Source organism: Rhipicephalus microplus, unplaced genomic scaffold (genome assembly GCF_043290135.1).
Source record: "Rhipicephalus microplus isolate Deutch F79 unplaced genomic scaffold, USDA_Rmic scaffold_12, whole genome shotgun sequence".
NCBI classification, from domain to species: Eukaryota; Metazoa; Arthropoda; class Arachnida; order Ixodida; family Ixodidae; genus Rhipicephalus; species Rhipicephalus microplus.
In genome coordinates, this window is record NW_027464585.1 from 13654763 (window position 1) to 13679398 (window position 24636).

Genomic DNA, 24636 nt, shown 5'->3' on the forward strand with positions numbered 1-24636 from the left:
AAGCTATCAGCCGAAAGAAAAAAAGCGCCGCACCACCACCGGGTGGGCTCGAAACTCCAACTTTTAGGTTAACAGCTGATCACGCTAGCCCATTGCGCCACGAAGACAGTCCTGCTCCACTCTCACCACCATTAGAACATATCTACAAAACTATCAGCCCAAAGAAAAAAAAGCGCCGCACCACCAACGGGTGGGCTCGAACCTCCAACCTTTCGGTTAACAGCCGATCGCGCTAGCCAATTGCGCCACGGAGACAGTCGTGCTCCACTTTCACCACCATCAGAACATATATTCAAAGCTAACAGCGCAAAGAAATGGCAACACACCACTCCCGGGAGGGCTCGAAACTCCAACCTTTCGGGTAACAGCCGATCACCCTAGCCAATTGCGCCACGCAGACAGTCCTGCTCTACTCTCACCACCATCAAACTATATCTTCAAAGCTATCAGCCGAAAGAAAAAAAGCGCCGCACCACCACCGGGTGGGCTCAAAACTCCAAATTTTCGGTTAAAAGCCGATCGCGCTAGCCAATTGCGCCACAGAGACAGTCCTGCTCTACTCTCACCACCATCAGAACATATCTTCAAAGCTATCAGCGCAAAGAAAAAAGCAACACACCACTCCCGGGAGGGCTCAAACCTCCCACTTTTCGGTTAACGGCCGATCGCGCTAGCCAATTGCGCCACGGAGAGAGTCCTGCTCCACTCTCACCACCATCAGAACATATCTTCAAAGCTATCAGCCCAAAGAAAATAAAAGCGCCGCACCACCACTAAGTGGGCTCGAACCTCCAACATTTCGGTTAACAGCCGATCGCGCTAGCCAATTGCGCCACGGAGACTGTCCTGCTCCACTCTTACCACCATCAGAACATATCTTCAAAGCTATCAGCCCAAAGAAAAAAAAGCGCCGCACCGCCACCGGGTAAGCTCCAACGTCCAACCTTTCGGTTAACAGCCGATCGCGCTAGCCAATTTCGCCACGGAGACAGTCGTGCTCCAAACTCACCACTATCACAACATATCTTCAAAGCTATCATCGCAAAGAGAAAAGCAACACACCACTTCCGGGAGGGCTCAAAACTCCAACTTTTTGGTTAACAGCCGATCGCGCTAGTCAATTGCGCCACGGAGACAGTCTTGCTCACTCTCACCACCACCAGAACATATCTTCAAAGCTATAAGCTAAAGAAAAAAAGCGCCTAACCACCACCGGGGGGGCTCGAACCTCCAACCTTTCGGTTAACAGCCGATCCCGCTAGCCAATTGCGCCACGGAGACAGTCATGCTCCAGTCTCACCACCATCAGAACTTATCTTCAAAGCTATCAGCGCAAAAAAAAGCAACACTCCACTCCCTGGAGGGCTCAAACCTATAACTTAACAGCCGATCACGCTAGCCAACTGCGCCAGGGAGACAGTCCTGCTGCTCTCACCACCACTAGAACATATCTTCAAAGCTATCAGCGCAAAAAAAAAAGAAACACACCACTCCCGGGAGGGCTTGAAACTCCAACCTTTCGGTTAACAGCCGATCGCGCTAGCCAATTGCGCCACGGAGACAGTCGTGCTCCACTCTCACCACCGTCAGAACATTTCTTCAGAGCTATCAGCCCAAAGAAAAAAAAGTGCCGCACCACCACCGCTTGGGCTCGAACCTCCAACCTTTCGGTTAACAGCCGATCGCGCTAGCCAATTGCGCCCAGGAGATAGTCCTGCTCCACTTTCACCACCATCAGAACATATCTTCAAAGCTATCAGCGCAAAGAAAAGAGCAACACACCACTCCCGGGAGGGCTCGAACCTCCAAATTTTCGGTTAAAAGCCGATCGCGCTAGCCAATGGCGCCACAGAGACAGTCCTGCTCTACTCTCACCACCATCAGAACATATCTTCAAAGCTATCAGCGCAAAGAAAAAAGCAACACACCACTCCCGGGAGGGCTCAAACCTCCAACTTTTCGGTTAACGGCCGATCGCGCTAGCCAATAGCGCCACGGAGAGAGTCCTGCTACACTCTCACTACCATCAGAAAATATTTCATAGCTATCAGCCTAAAGAAAATAAAAGCACCGCACCACCACTGGGTGGGCTCGAACCTCCAACATTTCGGTTAACAGCGATCGCACTAGCCAATTGCGCCACGGAGACAGTCGTGCTCCACTTTTACCACCATTAGAACATATTTTCAAAGCTATCAGCGCAAAAAAAAGGAACACACCACTCCCGGGAGGGCTCAAAACTCCAACCTTTCGGTTAACAGCCGATCGCGCTAGCCAATTGCGCCACGGAGACAGTCCTGCTCCACTCTCACCACCATTAGGACATATCTTCAAAGCTATCAGCCCAAAGAAAAAAAGCGCCACACAACCACCGGGTGGGCTCGAATCTCCAACCTTTCGGTTAACAGCCGATCGCGTTAGCCAATTGCGCCACGGAGACAGTCGTGCTTCACTTTCACCACCATCAGAACATATCTTCAAAGCTATAAGCGCAAAGAAAAAAGCAACACACCACTCCCGGGAAGGCTCAAACCTCCAACCTTTCGGTTAACAGCCGATCACGCTAGCTGATTGCGCCACGGAGACAGTCACGCTCCACTCTCACCACCATCAGAACATATCTTCAAAGCTATCAGCCCAAAGAAAAAAAAGCGCCGCACCACCACCGGGTGGGCTCAAAACTCACCCTTTCGGTTAACAGCCGATCGCGCTAGCCAATTGCGCCACGGAGACAGTCGTGCTCTACACTCACCACCATCAGAACATATAATCACAGCTATCAGCGCAAAGAAAAAAGCAACACACCACTTCCGGGAGGGCTCGAAACTCCAGCTTTTCGGTTAACAGCCGATCGCGCTAGCCAATTGCGCCACGGAGACAGCCCTGCTCCACTCTCACCACCATCGGAACATATCTTCAAAACTATCAGCCCAAAGAAAAAAAAGCGCCGCACCACCACCGGGTGGGCTCGAAACTCCAACCTTAAGGTTAACAGCCGATCGCGCTAGCCAATTGCGCCACGGAGACTGTCCTGCTCCACTCTTACCACCATCAGAACATATCTTCAAAGCTATCAGCCCAAAGAAAAAAAAGCGCCGCACCGCCACCGGGTGGGCTCCAACGTCCAACCTTTCGGTTAACAGCCGATCGCGGTAGCCCATTTCGCCACGGAGACAGTCGTGCTCCACTTTCACCACCATCAGAACATATCTTCAAAGCTATCAGCGCAAAGAAAAAAGGAACACACCACTCCCGGGAAGGCTCAAACCTCCAACCTTTCGGTTAACAGCCGATCACGCTAGCTGATTGCGCCGCGGAGACAGTCCCGCTCCACTCTCACCACCATCAGAACATATCTTCAAAGCTATCAGCCCAAAGAAAAAAAAAGCGCCGCACCACCACCGGGTGGGTTCAAAACTCACCCTTTCGGTTAACAGCCGATCGCGCTAGCCAATTGCGCCACGGAGACAGTCGTGCTCTACACTCACCACCATCAGAACATATAATCACAGCTATCAGCGCAAAGAAAAAAGCAACACACCACTCCCGGGAAGGCTCAAACCTCCAACCTTTCGGGTAACAGCCAATCTCCCTAGCCAATTGCGCCACGCAGACAGTCCTGCTCCACTCTCACCACCATCAGAATATATCTTCAAAGCTATCAGCCGAAAGAAAAAAAGCGCCGCACCACTCCCGGGAGGGCTCAAACCTCCCACTTTTCGGTTAACGGCCGATCGCGCTAGCCAATTGCGCCACGGAGAGAGTCCTGCTCCACTCTCACCACCATCAGAACATATCTTCAAAGCTATCAGCCCAAAGAAAATAAAAGCGCCGCACCACCACTAAGTGGGCTCGAACCTCCAACATTTCGGTTAACAGCCGATCGCGCTAGCCAATTGCGCCACGGAGACTGTCCTGCTCCACTCTTACCACCATCAGAACATATCTTCAAAGCTATCAGCCCAAAGAAAAAAAAGCGCCGCACCGCCACCGGGTAAGCTCCAACGTCCAACCTTTCGGTTAACAGCCGATCGCGCTAGCCAATTTCGCCACGGAGACAGTCGTGCTCCAAACTCACCACTATCACAACATATCTTCAAAGCTATCATCGCAAAGAGAAAAGCAACACACCACTTCCGGGAGGGCTCAAAACTCCAACTTTTTGGTTAACAGCCGATCGCGCTAGTCAATTGCGCCACGGAGACAGTCTTGCTCACTCTCACCACCACCAGAACATATCTTCAAAGCTATAAGCTAAAGAAAAAAAGCGCCTAACCACCACCGGGGGGGCTCGAACCTCCAACCTTTCGGTTAACAGCCGATCCCGCTAGCCAATTGCGCCACGGAGACAGTCATGCTCCAGTCTCACCACCATCAGAACTTATCTTCAAAGCTATCAGCGCAAAAAAAAGCAACACTCCACTCCCTGGAGGGCTCAAACCTATAACTTAACAGCCGATCACGCTAGCCAACTGCGCCAGGGAGACAGTCCTGCTGCTCTCACCACCACTAGAACATATCTTCAAAGCTATCAGCGCAAAAAAAAAAGAAACACACCACTCCCGGGAGGGCTTGAAACTCCAACCTTTCGGTTAACAGCCGATCGCGCTAGCCAATTGCGCCACGGAGACAGTCGTGCTCCACTCTCACCACCGTCAGAACATTTCTTCAGAGCTATCAGCCCAAAGAAAAAAAAGTGCCGCACCACCACCGCTTGGGCTCGAACCTCCAACCTTTCGGTTAACAGCCGATCGCGCTAGCCAATTGCGCCCAGGAGATAGTCCTGCTCCACTTTCACCACCATCAGAACATATCTTCAAAGCTATCAGCGCAAAGAAAAGAGCAACACACCACTCCCGGGAGGGCTCGAACCTCCAAATTTTCGGTTAAAAGCCGATCGCGCTAGCCAATGGCGCCACAGAGACAGTCCTGCTCTACTCTCACCACCATCAGAACATATCTTCAAAGCTATCAGCGCAAAGAAAAAAGCAACACACCACTCCCGGGAGGGCTCAAACCTCCAACTTTTCGGTTAACGGCCGATCGCGCTAGCCAATAGCGCCACGGAGAGAGTCCTGCTACACTCTCACTACCATCAGAAAATATTTCATAGCTATCAGCCTAAAGAAAATAAAAGCACCGCACCACCACTGGGTGGGCTCGAACCTCCAACATTTCGGTTAACAGCGATCGCACTAGCCAATTGCGCCACGGAGACAGTCGTGCTCCACTTTTACCACCATGAGAACATATTTTCAAAGCTATCAGCGCAAAAAAAAGGAACACACCACTCCCGGGAGGGCTCAAAACTCCAACCTTTCGGTTAACAGCCGATCGCGCTAGCCAATTGCGCCACGGAGACAGTCCTGCTCCACTCTCACCACCATTAGGACATATCTTCAAAGCTATCAGCCCAAAGAAAAAAAGCGCCACACAACCACCGGGTGGGCTCGAATCTCCAACCTTTCGGTTAACAGCCGATCGCGTTAGCCAATTGCGCCACGGAGACAGTCGTGCTTCACTTTCACCACCATCAGAACATATCTTCAAAGCTATAAGCGCAAAGAAAAAAGCAACACACCACTCCCGGGAAGGCTCAAACCTCCAACCTTTCGGTTAACAGCCGATCACGCTAGCTGATTGCGCCACGGAGACAGTCACGCTCCACTCTCACCACCATCAGAACATATCTTCAAAGCTATCAGCCCAAAGAAAAAAAAGCGCCGCACCACCACCGGGTGGGCTCAAAACTCACCCTTTCGGTTAACAGCCGATCGCGCTAGCCAATTGCGCCACGGAGACAGTCGTGCTCTACACTCACCACCATCAGAACATATAATCACAGCTATCAGCGCAAAGAAAAAAGCAACACACCACTTCCGGGAGGGCTCGAAACTCCAGCTTTTCGGTTAACAGCCGATCGCGCTAGCCAATTGCGCCACGGAGACAGCCCTGCTCCACTCTCACCACCATCGGAACATATCTTCAAAACTATCAGCCCAAAGAAAAAAAAGCGCCGCACCACCACCGGGTGGGCTCGAAACTCCAACCTTAAGGTTAACAGCCGATCGCGCTAGCCAATTGCGCCACGGAGACTGTCCTGCTCCACTCTTACCACCATCAGAACATATCTTCAAAGCTATCAGCCCAAAGAAAAAAAAGCGCCGCACCGCCACCGGGTGGGCTCCAACGTCCAACCTTTCGGTTAACAGCCGATCGCGGTAGCCCATTTCGCCACGGAGACAGTCGTGCTCCACTTTCACCACCATCAGAACATATCTTCAAAGCTATCAGCGCAAAGAAAAAAGGAACACACCACTCCCGGGAAGGCTCAAACCTCCAACCTTTCGGTTAACAGCCGATCACGCTAGCTGATTGCGCCGCGGAGACAGTCCCGCTCCACTCTCACCACCATCAGAACATATCTTCAAAGCTATCAGCCCAAAGAAAAAAAAAGCGCCGCACCACCACCGGGTGGGTTCAAAACTCACCCTTTCGGTTAACAGCCGATCGCGCTAGCCAATTGCGCCACGGAGACAGTCGTGCTCTACACTCACCACCATCAGAACATATAATCACAGCTATCAGCGCAAAGAAAAAAGCAACACACCACTCCCGGGAAGGCTCAAACCTCCAACCTTTCGGGTAACAGCCAATCTCCCTAGCCAATTGCGCCACGCAGACAGTCCTGCTCCACTCTCACCACCATCAGAATATATCTTCAAAGCTATCAGCCGAAAGAAAAAAAGCGCCGCACCACCACCGGGTGGGCTCAAAACTCACCCTTTCGGTTAACAGCCGATCGCGCTAGCCAATTGCGCCACGGAGACAGTCGTGCTCCACTTTCGCTACCATCAGAACATATCTTCAATGCTATCAGCGCAAAGAAAAAAGCAACACACCGCTCCCGGGAAGGCTCAAACCTCCAACCTTTCGGTTACCAGCCGATCAGGCTAGCTGATTGCGCCACGAAGACAGTCCTGCTCCACTCTCACCACCATTAGAACATATCTACAAAACTATCAGCCCAAATAAAAAAAAGCGCCGCACCACCAACGGGTGGGCTCGAACCTCCAACCTTTCGGTTAACAGCCGATCGCGCTAGCCAATTGCGCCACGGAGACAGTCGTGCTCCACTTTCACCACCATCAGAACATATATTCAAAGCTATCAGCGCAAAGAAATGGCAACACACCACTCCCGGGAGGGCTCGAACCTCCAACCTTTCGGGTAACAGCCAATCGCCCTAGCCAATTGCGCCACGCAGACAGTCCTGCTCCACTCTCACCACCATCAGAATTTATCTTCAAAGCTATCAGCCGAAAGAAAAAAAGCGCCGCACCACCACCGGGTGGGCTCGAAACTCTAAATTTTCGGTTGAAAGCCAATCGTGCTAGCCAATTGCGCCACAGAGACAGTCGTGCTCCAGTTTCACCACCATGAGAACATATCTTCATAGCTATCAGCGCAAAAAAAAGGAACACACCACTCCCGGGAGAGCTCGAAACTCCAACCTTTCGGTTAACAGCCGATCACGCCAGCCAATTGCGCCACGGAGACAGTCCTGCTCCATTCTCACCACCATCAGAACATATCTTCAAAACTATCAGCCCAAAGAAAAAAAAAGCGCCGCACCACCACCGGGTGGGCTCGAAACTCCAACCTTTCAGTTAACAGCCGATCGCGCTAGCCAATTGCGCCACGAAGACAGTCCTGCTCCACTCTCACCACCACCAGAACATATCTTCAAAACTATCAGCCCAAAGGAAAAAAAAGCGCCGCACCCCCACCGGGTGGGCTCGAAACTCCAACCTTTCGGTTAACAGCCGATGGCGCTAGCCAATTGCGCCACGGAGACTGTCCTGCTCTACTCTCACCACCACCAGAACGTATCTTCAAAGCTATCAGCGCAAAGAAAAGAGCAACACACCACTCCCGGGAGGGCTCGAACCTCCAACTTTTCGGTTAACAGCCGAGCGCGCTAGCCAATTTCGCCACGGAGACAGTCCTGCTCCACTCTCACCACCATCAGAATATATCTTCAAAGGTTCAGCCCAAAGAAAAAAGCGCCGCACCACCACCGTGTGGGCTCAAAACTCAAACCTTTCGGTTAACAGCTGATCGCGCTAGCCGATTGCGCCACGGAAACAGTCGTGCTCCACACTCACCACCATCAGAACATATCTTCAAAGCTATCAGCGCAAAGAAAAGAGCAACACACCACTCCCGGGAAGGCTCGAACCTTCAACATTTTGGTTAACAGCCGAGCGCGCTAGCCAATTGCGCCACGGAGACAGTCGTGCTCCACTTTCACCGCCATTAGAACGTATCTTCAAAGCTATCAGCCCAAAGAAAAAAAAGCGCCGCACAACCACCGGGTGGGCTCGAACCTCCAACCTTTCGGTTAACAGCCGATCGCGCTAGCCAATTGCGCCACGGAGACAGTCGTGTTCCACTCTCACCACCATCAGAACATATCTTCAAAGCTATCAGCGCAAAGAAATGGCAACACACCACTCCCGGGAGGGCTTGAACCTCCAAAGTTGCGGTTAAAAGCCGATCGCGCTAGCCAATTGCGCCACGGAGACAGTCCTGCTCCACTCTCACCACCATCAGAACATATCTTCAAATCTATCAGTGCAAAGAAAAAAGCAACACACCACTCCCGGGAGAGCTCGAACCTCCAACTTTACGGTTAACAGCCGAGCGCGCTAGCCAATTTCGCCACGGAGACAGTCCTGCTCCACTCTCACCACCATCAGAACATATCTTCAAAGCTATCAGCCCAAAGAAAAGAAAAAGCGCCGCACCACCACCGGGTGGGCTCGAACCTTCATCCTTTTGGTTAACAGCCGATCGCGCTAGCCATTTGCGCCACGGAGACAGTCGTGCTCCACTCTCACCACCGTCAGAACATTTCTTCAGGGCTATCGTCCCAAAGAAAATAAAAGCGCCACACCACCACTGGGTGGGCTTGAACCTCGAACATTTCGGTTAACAGCCGATCGCGTTAGCCAATTGCGCCACGGAGACAGTCGTGCTCCACTTTCACCACCATCAGAACATATCTTCAAAGCTATCAGCGCAAAGAAAAAAGCAACACACTACTCCCGGGAAGGCTCAAACCTCCAACCTTTCGGTTAACAGCCGATCACGCTAGCTGATTGCGCCACGGAGACAGTCCCGCTCCACTCTCACGACCATCAGAACATATCTTCAAAGCTATCAGCCCAAAGAAAAAAAAGCGCCGCACCACCACCGGGTGGGCTCAAAACTCACCCTTTGGGTAACAGCCGATCGCGCTAGCCAATTGCGCCACGGACACAGTCGTGCTCTACACTCACCACCATCAGAACATATAATCACAGCTATCAGCGCAAAGAAAAAAGCAACACACCACTTCCGGGAGGGCTCGAAACTCCAGCTTTTTGGTTAACAGCCGATCGCGCTAGTCAATTGCGCCAAGGAGACAGTCTTGCTCACTCTCACCACCATCAGAACATATCTTCAAAGCTATCAGCTCAAAGAAAAAGCAACACACCACTCCCGGGAGGGCTCAAACCTCCAACTTAACAGCCAATCGCGCTAACCAATTGCGCCACGGACACAGTCCTGCTGCACTCTCACCACCATTAGAACATATCTTCAAAGCTATCAGCGCAAAGAAAAAAGCAACACACCACTCCCGGGAGGGCTCGAAACTCCAACCTTTCGGGTAACAGCCGATCGCCCTAGCCAATTGTGCCACGCAGACAGTCCTGCTCCACTCTCACCACCATCAGAATATATCTTCAAAGCTATCAGCCGAAAGAAAAAAAGCGCCGCACCACCACCGGGTGGGCTCGAAACTCCAACTTTTAGGTTAACAGCTGATCACGCTAGCCAATTGCGCCACGAAGACAGTCCTGCTCCACTCTCACCACCATTAGAACATATCTACAAAACTATCAGCCCAAAGAAAAAAAAGCGCCGCACCACCAACGGGTGGGCTCGAACCTCCAACCTTTCGGTTAACAGCCGATCGCGCTAGCCAATTGCGCCACGGAGACAGTCGTGCTCCACTTTCACCACCATCAGAACATATATTCAAAGCTAACAGCGCAAAGAAATGGCAACACACCACTCCCGGGAGGGCTCGAAACTCCAACCTTTCGGGTAACAGCCGATCACCCTAGCCAATTGCGCCACGCAGACAGTCCTGCTCTACTCTCACCACCATCAAAATATATCTTCAAAGCTATCAGCCGAAAGAAAAAAAGCGCCGCACCACCACCGGGTGGGCTCAAAACTCCAAATTTTCGGTTAAAAGCCGATCGCGCTAGCCAATTGCGCCACAGAGACAGTGCTGCTCTACTCTCACCACCATCAGAACATATCTTCAAAGCTATCAGCGCAAAGAAAAAAGCAACACACCACTCCCAGGAGGGCTCAAACCTCCCACTTTTTGGTTAACGGCCGATCGCGCTAGCCAATTGCGCCACGGAGAGAGTCCTGCTCCACTCTCACCACCATCAGAACATATCTTCAAAGCTATCAGCTCAAAGAAAATAAAAGCGCCGCACCACCACTAAGTGGGCTCGAACCTCCAACATTTCGGTTAACAGCCGATCGCGCTAGCCAATTGCGCCACGGAGACTGTCCTGCTCCACTCTTACCACCATCAGAACATATCTTCAAAGCTATCAGCCCAAAGAAAAAAAAGCGCCGCACCGCCACCGGGTAAGCTCCAACGTCCAACCTTTCGGTTAACAGCCGATCGCGCTAGCCAATTTCGCCACGGAGACAGTCGTGCTCCAAACTCACCAATATCACAACATATCTTCAAAGCTATCATCGCAAAGAGAAAAGCAACACACCACTTCCGGGAGGGCTCAAAACTCCAACTTTTTGGTTAACAGCCGATCGCGCTAGTCAATTGCGCCACGGAGACAGTCTTGCTCACTCTCACCACCACCAGAACATATCTTCAAAGCTATAAGCTAAAGAAAAAAAGCGCCTAACCACCACCGGGGGGGCTCGAACCTCCAACCTTTCGGTTAACAGCCGATCGCGCTAGCCAATTGCGCCACGGAGACAGTCATGCTCCAGTCTCACCACCATCAGAACTTATCTTCAAAGCTATCAGCGCAAAAAAAAGCAACACACCACTCCCTGGAGGGCTCAAACCTATAACTTAACAGCCGATCACGCTAGCCAACTGCGCCAGGGAGACAGTCCTGCTGCTCTCACCACCACTAGAACATATCTTCAAAGCTATCAGCGCAAAAAAAAAAGAAACACACCACTCCCGGGAGGGCTCGAAACTCCAACCTTTCGGTTAACAGCCGATCGCGCTAGCCAATTGCGCCACGGAGACAGTCGTGCTCCACTCTCACCACCGTCAGAACATTTCTTCAGAGCTATCAGCCCAAAGAAAAAAAAGTGCCGCACCACCACCGCTTGGGCTCGAACCTCCAACCTTTCGGTTAACAGCCGATCGCGCTAGCCAATTGCGCCCAGGAGATAGTCCTGCTCCACTTTCACCACCATCAGGAGATATCTTCAAAGCTATCAGCGCAAAGAAAAGAGCAACACACCACTCCCGGGAGGGCTCGAACCTCCAAATTTTCGGTTAAAAGCCGATCGCGCTAGCCAATGGCGCCACAGAGACAGTCCTGCTCTACTCTCACCACCATCAGAACATATCTTCAAAGCTATCAGCGCAAAGAAAAAAGCAACACACCACTCCCGGGAGGGCTCAAACCTCCAACTTTTCGGTTAACGGCCGATCGCGCTAGCCAATAGCGCCACGGAGAGAGTCCTGCTACACTCTCACCACCATCAGAAAATATTTCATAGCTATCAGCCTAAAGAAAATAAAAGCACCGCACCACCACTGGGTGGGCTCGAACCTCCAACATTTCGGTTAACAGCGATCGCACTAGCCAATTGCGCCACGGAGACAGTCGTGCTCCACTTTTACCACCATGAGAACATATTTTCAAAGCTATCAGCGCAAAAAAAAGGAACACACCACTCCCGGGAGGGCTCAAAACTCCAACCTTTCGGTTAACAGCCGATCGCGCTAGCCAATTGCGCCACGGAGACAGTCCTGCTCCACTCTCACCACCATTAGGACATATCTTCAAAGCTATCAGCCCAAAGAAAAAAAGCGCCACACAACCACCGGGTGGGCTCGAACCTCCAACCTTTCGGTTAACAGCCGATCGCGCTAGCCATTTGCGCCACGGAGACAGTCGTGCTCCACTCTCACCACCGTCAGAACATTTCTTCAGGGCTATCGTCCCAAAGAAAATAAAAGCGCCACACCACCACTGGGTAGGCTTGAACCTCGAACATTTCGGTTAACAGCCGATCGCGTTAGCCAATTGCGCCACGGAGACAGTCGTGCTTCACTTTCACCACCATCAGAACATATCTTCAAAGCTATAAGCGCAAAGAAAAAAGCAACACACCACTCCCGGGAAGGCTCAAACCTCCAACCTTTCGGTTAACAGCCGATCACGCTAGCTGATTGCGCCACGGAGACAGTCCCGCTCCACTCTCACCACCATCAGAACATATCTTCAAAGCTATCAGCCCAAAGAAAAAAAAGCGCCGCACCACCACCGGGTGGGCTCAAAACTCACCCTTTCGGTTAACAGCCGATCGCGCTAGCCAATTGCGCCACGGAGACAGTCGTGCTCTACACTCACCACCATCAGAACATATAATCACAGCTATCAGCGCAAAGAAAAAAGCAACACACCACTTCCGGGAGGGCTCGAAACTCCAGCTTTTCGGTTAACAGCCGATCGCGCTAGCCAATTGCGCCACGGAGACAGCCCTGCTCCACTCTCACCACCATCAGAACATATCTTCAAAACTATCAGCCCAAAGAAAAAAAAGCGCCGCACCACCACCGGGTGGGCTCGAAACTCCAACCTTACGGTTAACAGCCGATCGCGCTAGCCAATTGCGCCACGGAGACTGTCCTGCTCCACTCTTACCACCATCAGAACATATCTTCAAAGCTATCAGCCCAAAGAAAAAAAAGCGCCGCACCGCCACCGGGTGGGCTCCAACGTCCAACCTTTCGGTTAACAGCCGATCGCGGTAGCCCATTTCGCCACGAAGACAGTCGTGCTCCACACTCACCACTATCAGAACATATCTTCAAAGCTATCAGCGCAAAGAGAAAAGCAACACACCACTTCCGTGAGGGCTCGAAACTCCAACTTTTTGGTTAACAGCCGATCGCGCTAGTCAATTGCGCCACGGAGACAGTCTTGCTCACTCTCACCACCACCAGAACATATTGTCACGGGCTAAGTAGATGCCTGAGGATGACGACGACGAAGTGCTGAACGGGAACGTGCTCGGGCTGCAGCAGCGTCGTACGCATTAGCTCGCCAGTACACATTTGTTCATCAGTGTATACTTTATTCCCCGTAACATCATTGGTGGAAGGTGCGGGGTACCACTCGCTATACAGCCCAACGAGCTGGATCTTCGCAGCGGACGGCGCATTGCAGCTACCACGATGACTGACCAGGCTACTCAATGTCAACAAGATCCGTCAGCCCCGCTGCCGATCGTTGTGGTGCAACCTCGTGACCCAGGTCCATTCAACGGCACAAGTGGCATAGACGTCGATGACTGGCTTGTTCAATATGAGCGCGTCAGCAGCAGCAACCATTGGGGTCCAACGCTTATGCTGGCGAACATCATCTTCTACTTGCATGGCACGGCAAAACTCTGGTACGAGACACATCAAGAAGAGTTGACTAGCTGGGACGTCATTAAGCAGAAATTGCGCTATCTATTTGGGAAACCCATCGGACGTCAAGTGGCCGCAAAGAAAGAGCTTGCGACTCGTGCCCAGACATCCACGGAGCCGTACATCGCGTACATCCAGGACGTGTTGGCTTTGTGCCGCAAGGTCGACAAGGACATGCTCGACGAGGACAAAGTTGGACACATCCTGAAAGGAATTGCGGATGACGCCTTCAATTTTCTCCTGTGCAAGGACTGCTGCACGGTGGAGTCGGTCATCGAAGCATGTCGTCGCTTCGAACAGGCAAAAAGTAGGCGCATAGTTCACCGATTTGACCGCCTTCCCAACACGGCGGCTACGCCCTCTTGCGAAGATTTGCCCACACTACACCAACCACCAGCGCCAGAAAACGTCACCAGAATAGTCCGTCGGGAACTCGAGGCCATGGCTCCCGCTATGTCTAGCGTCAGCGCGCCAGGACACAACCTCGGTGCTGTTTCAATGATACAGGCCGTGGTTCGCCAAGAGATCGCGAATATGGGCATTTCGCCACCTCATCAAAATGCCTCTGCTACTTCCAGCTCGGCTCCAGTCGTTGCGGCTGCCACTCCGAACCGCACGTTCGCGCCACGACGAAACCCAGCTGAATGGCGCACTCATGATGATCGGCCCATATGTTTTACGTGCCATCGGATAGGACACATCGCTCGCCATTGCCGCAGCCGGTAGACCTCATCACCTCGACCGAGCTTCTATGATTGGCGGCCTCGCTCAGAACGTGCACCTTATGCCCCGTCCTACCGTGCTGAGACAGGTGCAGAGTATAATCCAGAACGTCGGACCAGCCGCTCGCCATCGCCCGTGCGTCGTCAGTCCCGCTCGCCCCAACCACGCCGTTCTCGGTCTCCTTACGACCGTCGCTCGGAAAACTAGCCGGTGCAGCCCCCGGAGGTGACGCTGCATACACGACTTGGACTGCAAATCCTCTGATTACTCCTGACCAGCGGTGCAACCTCCTAACAATTCTCGTTGATGATTTACCTATAACGGCTCTTATTGATACCGGTGCACAAATATCTGTGATGAGCTCAGACCTCCGCCGCCGCCTCAAAAAAGTTCTGACGCCTGCGATTGCACCTACCGTTCGTACCGCGGATGGGAGTACTCCTGCTGTGCTTGGAATGTGCCCTGCGCGATTAACAATTTCTAAGCATCAAACTTCAGTTTTGTTCGCTGTACTGGAAAATTGCCCTCATGACCTAATCCTTGGACTCGACTTTCTGACTTCACACGCTGCGCTCATTGACTGTTCCAAAGGTCTTCTTCAGCTCGAACTACCATCCTTTTCGGAGACCGTCTCTACCAGCCCACCTCGTCTACGCTCTGTCGATTTCCTTAGACTTCCGCCGCAAGCCGCAGTCCAAGTCCAACTCTCGCCATATCCTGCAGTACCCGATGGTGATTATGTTGCTGCCCCGATTTCTGACGTCGCCATGACACGCAATGTTGCACTCCCCAACACGGTGGTTACCGTTAAGGACAATCGAACTTCGTTTCCCGTCCTCAATTTCGGCCTCTCAGCGCAAGTTATTCCTCGCGGCATGTCACTTGCGCATCTTACACCACTGGTCGACCACACAGTTTCCGCTCTAACCACCAATTCGCCACCCGATTTTTCATCAACGTCGTTCTCGTCACGTTCCTGTTCCGACCTTTTCAAGCCAATGCTATCTGACAAGCTCACCTCTGAACAAGTCTCTGCTTTCTGCCGTGTGCTTGCTCCTTATCACGACATCTTTGACTTCGGCGACCGTAATTTGGGCCAGACATCTGTAGTAACCCATCGCATCGACACCGGTGACGCTCGACCCATTCGCCGACGACCCTACCGTGTGTCAGCCCCGGAGCGTGCTATTATACAGCGAGAAGTCGATAAAATGCTTGATAAGGGCATAATCGAACCCTCATCTAGTCCCTGGTCCTCACCCGTTGTACTTGTTAAAAAGAAGGACAATAGCTGGAGATTCTGTGTTGATTACCGCCATCTCAACCATATTACCAAGAAAGATGTCTATCCCCTACTGCGCATAGATGATGCACTCGATTGCTTGCACGGTGCCAAATATTTCTCTTCAATAGACCTTCGCACAGGCTACTGGCAGATCGCTGTGGACGACAAAGACAGAGAGAAGACGGCCTTCGTGACTCCTGATGGTCTTTATCAGTTCAAGATGATGCCTTTTGGATTATGCAATGCCCCCGCGACATTTGAGCGCATGATGGACTCTCTCCTTCGAGGCATGAAGTGGACCATCTGCCTCTGCTATCTTGACGACGTTATTGTTTTTTCGACTACTTTCGACGACCATCTTACCCGTCTGTCCGCAGTGCTTGATGTTTTTCGACGTGCCAACTTGCAACTTAACTCGTCCAAATGCCGCTTTGGGCAACGCCAAATTTGCGTACTCGGCCATCTTGTTAACGCTGCGGGCGTTCAACCAGACCCTGCGAAAGTCCGAGCAGTTCGCGACTTCCCCACACCCCGCTCAGTCAAGGACGTCCGAAGTTTTCTGGGACTGTGCTCCTATTTCCGTCGTTTTGTCGAGAAGTTCGCTGAAGTAGCCCGTCCTCTAACCTGCCTCCTCAAAACGGATGTCGCATTCACCTGGGGCCAACAGCAAGCAAACGCCTTCTCGTCGCTCGTCGACATTCTCACAAATCCACCAGTCCTAGAACACTTCGACCCATCTGCTGCTACGGAGCTTCGTACTGACGCCAGTGGCCACGGCATAGGCGCAGTGCTCGCGCAGCGGCAACAAGGAATGCACCGCGTCGTCGCGTATGCAAGCCGTCTGTTGTCGCGCTCGGAACAAAATTATTCCATCACAGAACGCGAGTGCTTAGCTCTCGTCTGGGCCATTGCGAAATTCCGACCGTACCTGTATGGCCGACCATTCTCAGTTATTACGGACCACCATGCGCTTTGCTGGCTCTCCTCACTCAAGGACCCTACGGGACGCCTTGGTCGCTGGGCGCTGCGCTTACAAGAGTACACTTTTTCCGTATCCTATAAATCCGGACAACTTCACAAGGATGCCGACTGCTTGTCCCGTTACCCAGTCGATCCCCCTGACACGAGGGAAGATGAGCAAGAGGCCCTCGTTCTTTCAATTACCGACTTCCCCGACATAGCTGCTGAACAACGCCGCGACCCCTCTTTGCGTGCTATTATCAATGGTCTGCACTCTCCCCACCCTGACCACTCCTTACAACTGTTCGTTCTTCACAACGACATCTTGCACCGCTACAACACCCGCCCTGATGGTGCTGAGCTTTTACTCGTTGTTCCTGTGCATCTTCGCTCAGACGTTTTGGCCCAGCTGCATGATGCCCCCTCCGCTGGACACCTAGGGGTGTCACGCACGTATGACCGCATTCGCCGCCGATTCTTTTGGCCTGGCCTCTACCGTTCTGTGCGACAGTACGTTGCGGCATGCGACCTCTGCCAGCGCCGCAAGACACCTGCTCTGAGACCTGCTGGTACCCTCCAGCCCATTGAAGTACCAGATGAGCCATTTTTCCGAGTCGGCCTCGATCTTCTAGGACCCTTTCCCGTGTCGGCCACCGGTAATAAGTGGATTGCTATTGCTACCGACTACGCAACGCGGTATGCCGTTACACGCGCCCTCCCCACCAGCTGCGCTACTGATGTAGCCGATTTCCTTCTTCATGACATCATTCTGCGTCATGGTGCTCCTCGTCAGTTGATCACCGACCGCGGCAGCTGTTTTCTATCTAAAGTAGTCGACGAGCTCCTGCGATCCTGCTCTACCCACCACAAGTTCACTACAGCGTACCATCCGCAAACCAACGGCTTCACGGAACGCCTCAATCGTACCTTGACGAATATGTTAGCGATGTACGTTTCCAAGGATCACAAAGATTGGGACATCCACTTACCTTTCGTTACCTTCGCATACAACAGTTCACGTCATGATACAGCTGGATTTTCCCCTTTTTACCTATTGTTCGGTTATGACCCGCCTTTGCCCATGGACACCATGCTCCAATCTGACGCCGCCTCATCGACTGCTTATGCTCGTGATGCCCTGGCCCGAGCTGACATCGCCCGCCAAGTCGCCCGGGATCGTTTATGTGCCTCGCAGCTTAACCAAAAGAGTGCTTACGATCGCCGGCACCGCGACGTACAGTACTCTCCGGGGTCACTCGTCTTGCTGTGGTTACCATCACGTCGTGTTGGTCTCAGCGAAAAACTGATGTCCCGTTACGTTGGCCCCTACCGCGTCATACGCAAGGTCACCCGCGTGACCTATGAGATAGCTCCACTCCATACCACGTCAGTACCAGCTTCAGTCCCGACCGATATAGTGCACGTCTCACGGCTCAAGCCATACTTCTCACGCCCCGAGAATTGATCGCACCGGGACGGTGCTTCTGCCGCCGGCGGGTAATGTCACGGGCTAAGTAGATGCCTGAGGATGACGACGACGAAGTGCTGAACGGGAACGTGCTCGGACTGCAGCAGCGTCGTACGCATTAGCTCGCCAGTACACATTTGTTCATCAGTGTATACTTTATTCCCCGTAACAATATCTTCAAAGCTATAAGCTAAAGAAAAAAAGCGCCTAACCACCACCGGGGGGGCTCGAACCTCCAACCTTTCGATTAACAGCCGATCGCGCTAGCCAATTGCGCCACGGAGACAGTCGTGCTCCAGTCTCACCACCATCAGAACATATCTTCAAAGCTATCAGCGCAAAAAAAAAGCAACACACCACTCCCGGGAGGGCTCGAACCTCCAACTTAACAGCCGATCACGCTAGCCAACTGCGCTACGGAGACAGTCTTCTGCTCTCACCACCACTAGAACATATCTTCAAAGCTATCAGCGCAAAAAAAAGAAACACACCACTCCCGGGAGGGCTCGAAACTCCAACCTTTTGGTTAACAGCCGATCGCGCTAGCCAATTGCGCCACGAAGACAGTGGTGCTCCACTCTCACCACCGTCAGAACATTTCTTCAGAGCTATCAGCCCAAAGAAAAAAAAGTGCCGCACCACCACCGGGTGGGCTCGAACCTCCAACCTTTCGGTTAACAGCCGATCGCGCTAGCCAATTGCGCCCAGGGGACAGTCCTGCTCCACTTTCATCACCGTCAGAACATATCTTCAAAGCTATCAGCGCAAAGAAAAAAGCAACCCACCAATCCCGGGAGGGCTCAAACCTCCAACTTTTCGGTAACGGCCGATCGCGCTAGCCAATAGCGCCACGGAGAGAGTCCTGCTCCACTCTCATCACCATCAGAAAATATCTTCATAGCTATCAGCCTAAAGAAAATAAAAGTGCCGCACCACCACTGGGTGGGCTCGAACCTCCAACATTTCGGTTAACAGCGATCGCACTAGCCAATTGCGCCACGGAGACAGTCGTGCTCCACTTTCACCACCATGAGAACATATCTTCAAGGCTATCAGCGCAAAAAAGGAACACACCACTCCCGGGAGGGCTCAAAACTCCAACCTTTCGGTTAACAGCCGATCGCGCTAGCCAATTGCGCCACGGAGACAGTCCTGCTCCACTCTCACCACCATTAGAACATATCTTCAAAGCTATCAGCCCAAAGAAAAAAATCGCCACACAACCACCGGGTGGGCTCGAACCTCCAACCTTTCGGTTAACAGCCGATCGCGCTAGCCATTTGCGCCACGGAGACAGTCGTGCTCCACTCTCACCACCGTCAGAACATTTCTTCAGGGCTATCGTCCCAAAGAAAATAAAAGCGCCACACCACCACTGGGTGGGCTTGAACCTCGAACATTTCAGTTAACAGCCGATCGCGTTAGCCAATTGCGCCACGGAGACAGTCGTGCTCCACTTTCACCACCATCAGAACATATCTTCAAAGCTATCAGCGCAAAGAAAAAAGCAACACACCACTCCCGGGAAGGCTCAAACCTCCAACCTTTCGGTTAACAGCCGATCACGCTAGCTGATTGCGCCACGGAGACAGTCCCGCTCCACTCTCACCACCATCATAACATATCTTCAAAGCTATCAGCCCAAAGAAAAAAAAGCGCCGCACCACCAGGGGTGGGCTCAAAACTCACCCTTTCGGTTAACAGCCGATCGCGCTAGCCAATTGCGCCACGGAGACAGTCGTGCACTACACTCACCACCATCAGAACATATAATCACAGCTATCAGCGCAAAGAAAAAAGCAACACACCACTTCCGGGAGGGCTCGAAACTCCAGCTTTTTGGTTAACAGCCGATCGCGCTAGCCAATTGCGCCACGGAGACAGTCGTGCTCCACTCTCACCACCATCAGAACGTATCTTCAAAGCTATCAGCGCAAAGAAAAAAGCAACACACCACTCCCGGGAGGGCTCGAACCTCCAACTTAACAGCCGATCCCGCTAGCCAATTGCGCCACGGAGACAGTCCTGCTGCCCTCTCACCACCATCATAACATATCTTCAAAGCTATCAGCGCAAAGAAAAATGCAACACACCACTCCCGGGAGGGCTCGAAACTCCAACCTTTCGGGTAACAGCCGATCGCCCTAGCCAATTGCGCCACGCAGACAGTCCTGCTCCACTCTCACCACCATCAGAATATATCTTCAAAGCTATCAGCCGAAAGAAAAAAAGCGCCGCACCACCACCGGGTGGGCTCGAAACTCCAACTTTTCGGTTAACAGCTGATCACGCTAGCCAATTGCGCCACGAAGACAGTCCTGCTCCACTCTCACCACCATTAGAACATATCTACAAAACTATCAGCCCAAAGAAAAAAAAGCGCCGCACCACCAACGGGTGGGCTCGAACCTCCAACCTTTCGGTTAACAGCCGATCGCGCTAGCAAATTGCGCCACGGAGACAGTGGTGCTCCACTTTCACCACCATCAGAACATATATTCAAAGCTATCAGCGCAAAGAAATGGCAACACACCACTCCCGGGAGGGCTCGAAACTCCAACCTTTCGGGTAACAGCCGATCGCCCTAGCCAATTGCGCCACGCAGACAGTCCTGCTCCACTCTCACCACCATCAGAATATATCTCCAAAGCTATCAGCCGAAAGAAAAAAAGCGCCGCACCACCACCGGGTGGGCTGGAAACTCCAAATTTTCGGTTAAAAGCCGATCGCGCTAGCCAATTGCGCCACAGAGACAGTCCTGCTGCACTCTCACCACCATTAGAACATATCTTCAAAGCTATCAGCGCAAAACAAAAAGCAACACACCACTCCCGGGAGGGCTCGAAACTCCAACCTTTCGGGTAACAGCCGATCGCCCTAGCCAACTGCGCCACGCAGACAGTCCTGCTCTACTCTCACCACCATCAGAATATATCTTCAAAGCTATCAGCCGAAAGAAAAAAAGCGCCGCACCACCACCGGGTTGGCTCAAAACTCCAAATTTTCGGTTAAAAGCCGATCGCGCTAGCCAATTGCGCCACAGAGACAGTCCTGCTCTACTCTCACCACCATCAGAACATATCTTCAAAGCTATCAGCGCAAAGAAAAAAGCAACACACCACTCCCGGGAGGGCTCAAACCTCCAACTTTTCGGTTAACGGCCGATCGCGCTAGCCAATTGCGCCACGCAGAGAGTCCTGCTCCACTCTCACCACCATCAGAACAGATCTTCAAAGCTATCAGCCCAAAGAAAATAAAAGCGCCGCACCACCACTAAGAGGGCTCGAACCTCCAACATTTCGGTTAACAGCCGATCGCGCTAGCCAATTGCGCCACGGAGACAGTCGTGCTCCACTTTCACCACCATGAGAACATATCTTCAAAGCTATCAGCGCAAAAAAAAGGAACACACCACTCCCGGGAGAGCTCGAAACTCCAACCTTTCGGTTAACAGCCGATCGCGCTAGCCGATTGCGCCACGGAGACAGTCCTGCTCCACTCTCACCACCATCAGAACATATCTTCAAAACTATCAGCCCAAAGAAAAAAAAGCGCCGCACCACCACCGTGTGGGCTCGAAACTCCAACCTTACGGTTAACAGCCGATCGCGCTAGCCAATTGCGCCACGGAGACTGTCCTGCTCCACTCTTACCACCATCAGAACATATCTTCAAAGCTATCAGCCCAAAGAAAAAAAAGCGCCGCACCGCCACCGGGTGGGCTCCAACGTCCAACCTTTCGGTTAACAGCCGATCGCGCTAGCCAATTTCGCCATGGAGACAGTCGTGCTCCACACTCACCACTATCAGAACATATCTTCAAAGCTATCAGCGCAAAGAGAAAAGCAACACACCACTTCCGCGAGGGCTCGAAACTCCAACTTTTTGGTTATCAGCCGATCGCGCTAGTGAATTGCGCCACGGAGACAGTCTTGCTCACTCTCACCACCACCAGAACATATCTTCAAAGCTATAAGCTAAAGAAAAAAAGCGCCTAACCACCACCGGGGGGGCTCGAACCTCCAACCTTTCGGTTAACAGCCGATCGCGCTAGCCAATTGCGCCACGGAGACAGTCGTGCTCCAGTCTCACCACCATCAGAACATATCTTCAAAGCTATCAGCGCAAAGAAAAAAGCAACACACCACTCCCGGGAGGGCTCAAACCTCCAACTTAACAGCCGATCACGCTAGCCAACTGCGCCACGGAGACAGTCCTGCTGCTCTCACCACCACTAGAACATATCTTCAAAGCTATCAGCGCAAAGAAAAAAGCAACAAACCACACCCGGAAGGGCTCAAACCTCCAACTTTTCGGTTAACGGCCGATCGCGCTAGCCAATTGCGCCACGGAGAGAGTCCTGCTCCACTCTCACCACCATCAGAACATATCTTCAAAGCTATCAGCCCAAAGAAAATAAAAGCGCCGCACCACCACTAAGAGGGCTCGAACCTCCAACATTTCGGTTAACAGCCGATCGCGCTAGCCAATTGCGCCACGGAGACAGTCGTGCTCCACTTTCACCACCATGAGAACATATCTTCAAAGCTATCAGCGCAAAAAAAAAGAACACACCACTCCCGGGAGAGCTCGAAACTCCAACCTTTCGGTTAACAGGCGATCGCGCTAGCCGATTGCGCCACGGAGACAGTCCTGCTCGACTCTCACCACCATCAGAACATATCTTCAAAACTATCAGCCCAAAAAAAAAAAGCGCCGCACCACCACCGTGTGGGCTCGAAACTCCAACCTTACGGTTAACAGCCGATCGCGCTAGCCAATTGCGCCACGGAGACTGTCCTGCTCCACTCTTACCACCATCAGAACATATCTTCAAAGCTATCAGCCCAAAGAAAAAAAAGCGCCGCACCGCCACCGGGTGGGCTCCAACGTCCAACCTTTCGGTTAACAGCCGATCGCGCTAGCCAATTTCGCCATGGAGACAGTCGTGCTCCACACTCACCACTATCAGAACATATCTTCAAAGCTATCAGCGCAAAGAGAAAAGCAACACACTACTTCCGGGAGGGCTCGAAACTCCAACTTTTTGGTTAACAGCCGATCGCGCTAGTGAATTGCGCCACGGAGACAGTCTTGCTCACTCTCACCACCACCAGAACATATCTTCAAAGCTATAAGCTAAAGAAAAAAAGCGCCTAACCACCACCGGGGGGGCTCGAACCTCCAACCTTTCGGTTAACAGCCGATCGCGCTAGCCAATTGCGCCACGGAGACAGTCGTGCTCCAGTCTCACCACCATCAGAACATATCTTCAAAGCTATCAGCGCAAAGAAAAAAGCAACACACCACTCCCGGGAGGGCTCGAACCTCCAACTTAACAGCCGATCACGCTAGCCAACTGCGCCACGGAGACAGTCCTGCTGCTCTCACCACCACTAGAACATATCTTCAAAGCTATCAGCGCAAAAAAAGAAACACACCACTCCCGGGAGGGCTCAAAACTCCAACCTTTCGGTTCACAGCCAATATCGTTAGCCAATTGCGCCACGGAGACAGTCGTGCTCCACTCTCACCACCATCGGAACATATCTTCAAAGGTATCAGCCCAAAGAAAAAAAAGAGCGCCGCACCACCACCAGGTGGGCTCGAAACTCCAACCTTTTGGTTAACAGCCGATCGCGCTAGCCAATTGCGCCACGAAGACAGTGGTGCTCCACTCTCACCACCGTCAGAACATTTCTTCAGAGCTATCAGCCCAAAGAAAAAAAAGTGCCGCACCACCACTGGGTGCGCTCGAACTTCCAACCTTTCGGTTAACAGCCGATCGCGCTAGCCAATTGCGCCCAGGAGACAGTCCTGCTCCACTTTCACCACCGTCAGAACATATCTTAAAAGCTATCAGTGCAAAGAAAAGAGCAACACACCACTCCCGGGAGTGCTCGAACCTCCAAATTTTCGGTTAAAAGCCGATCGCGCTAGCCAATGGCGCCACAGAGACAGTCCTGCTCTACTCTCACCACCATCAGAACATATCTTCAAAGCTATCAGCGCAAAGAAAAAAGCAACACACCACTCCCGGGAAAGCTCAAACCTCCAACTTTTCGGTTAACGGCCGTTCGCGCTTGCCAATAGCGCCACGGAGAGAGTCCTGCTCCACTCTCACCACCGTCAGAACATTTCTTCAGAGCTATCAGCCCAAAGAAAAAAAAGTGCCGCACCACCACCGGGTGGGCTTGAACCTCGAACATATCGGTTAACAGCAGATCGCGCTAGCCAATTTCGCCACGGAGACAGTCGTGCTCCACACTCACCACCATCAGAACATATCTTCAAAGCTATCAGCGCAACAAAAGCAACACACCACTCCCGTGAGGGCTCGAAACTCCAACCTTTCAGGTAACAGCCGATCGCGCTAGCCATTGCGCCACGGAGACAGTCGTGCTCCACTCTCACCACCATCAGAACATATCTTCAAAGGTA